This window comes from Sus scrofa, chromosome 8 (assembly GCF_000003025.6).
Source record: "Sus scrofa isolate TJ Tabasco breed Duroc chromosome 8, Sscrofa11.1, whole genome shotgun sequence".
Lineage (NCBI taxonomy): Eukaryota > Metazoa > Chordata > Mammalia > Artiodactyla > Suidae > Sus > Sus scrofa.
Window position 1 is genome coordinate 129,683,629 of NC_010450.4, and position 1,647 is coordinate 129,685,275.

A 1,647-nucleotide genomic window follows, 5' to 3' on the forward strand; every position below is an offset into this window, starting at 1 on the left:
AATTAATACATTACAGAACATTCTCATGTGTCAATGATAATTTTGAAATGCATGCTGTGTAAAAGAGCTGATTTATTTTAAAGTTTGTCTTATCAGTGATGGTTCTCTACTAATTTAAAGAGTTCAAATATTCTTTTTTAGGTGTTGTTTACTTTCATTGCTGCCTTCCATTATAAACTCTCTGTAGAAATTATTTTCAAGGTTATCTCAATAGAAGAAAGGGAGGGATCTGGAAAGGCACCTATATTCGATCTCCTTGTGTGTTATCTAAGTTTCCTACTGTCCCAATTCTCAGTTATTAGAAACAGCAATGACTATGTGCTAAATGACAAAACATGCCAGGCATCATGCTAGCATGTTGCCAAGACTTATGTGCCAGGGTGGTGACTTCACAGGCCATTGTGGCATTGGCGTCAAGTCCACCTATGGGCAAAAATTTGATGATAAGAATGTCATCCCGAAGCATATGGGTCCTGGCATCTTGTCCATGGCAAATGCTGGTCCCAACACAAATGGTTCGCAGTTTTTCATCTGCACAGTCAAGACCAAGTGGTTGGATGGCAAACATGTGGTCTTTGCAAGGTGAAAGAGGCTGCGACTACTGTAGCATCCAGGAAGCGCTCTGGGAATGGCAAAACCAGCAAGGAGATCACCGCTGCTGACTCGGGTGGGCAATGCCTGCATAAAGCATTTCCTCATTAGCACCTGCATCAGTTCTGTCAAGTCAGGTCTTACTCCACTTTTGTAGTAAACCAAGGTTTACAGGGGTGGAGTTTACAGAGCTACTGAGCAAAAGTGACAGATCCCAGCCAGGGGGGATAAAACTCCTACGTGTGTTCCCTCCACCCCACACCAACACACCAGCGCCTGGGTAAAGCTAGTTTTCAAGGACATGAGTAAATTTTGTAAACGCCCCAAAGTCAGTCAAGGAAAAAAACTTATAGTCTCTGTTTTTCATGTATGGAAATAGACATGGATATAATTAATGTGTTCATTTTAGTATTGAAATTCTTTGTATGGGATGGGGTTAAAATACAGCATCTTGGCACACTGAGTATTTTAAGCTGAAGGAGTTTGAGAACGTAGCAGAGGCAGGAAGGTCACCCTGACATTCCCCCTCAATCCACCCCCCTTCTCTGAAACAATCAAAACCCCCATGTGATGGGTGCCCTCCCCACACCAGAGGAAAGCACTGTCCTTATCTCCAAAGATGAAGAATACCAGGAAGAGCCCACACAGGCTAATTTTCCCTCACTTTACCACACTTAGCTCGCATTCCTTAACCTCTCATATTCCTCCAAGACCTCCTACTTTTCATTAACCTTAGCACAAAAATACCCACATCTGTTTCCTGAGATCTTCCTTTCCTTATGAAGAGTCCCATGCCACATAAAACTTTTATTTATTTTTATGGCTGAACCCATGGCATATGAAGTTCCTGGGCCAGGGATCGACTCCAAGCCACAGCTATGAACCATGCCACAGCTACAGTAACACCAGATTCTTAACCCACTGCTCTGGGCCTGGGATCAAACTTGCACCTCTGCAGCGACCAGAGCTGCTTAACCCACTATGCCACAGTGGGAACTCCTGTCACATAAAACTTATAATAAATAAATGTATATGTTTTTCTCTTGTTCATCTGTC

At 42.9% G+C, this 1,647-nt stretch overlaps 1 pseudogene; it reads left to right on the top strand.

Annotated features, from left to right (window-relative positions):
* Window positions 371-702, top strand: LOC106504768 (annotated as a pseudogene).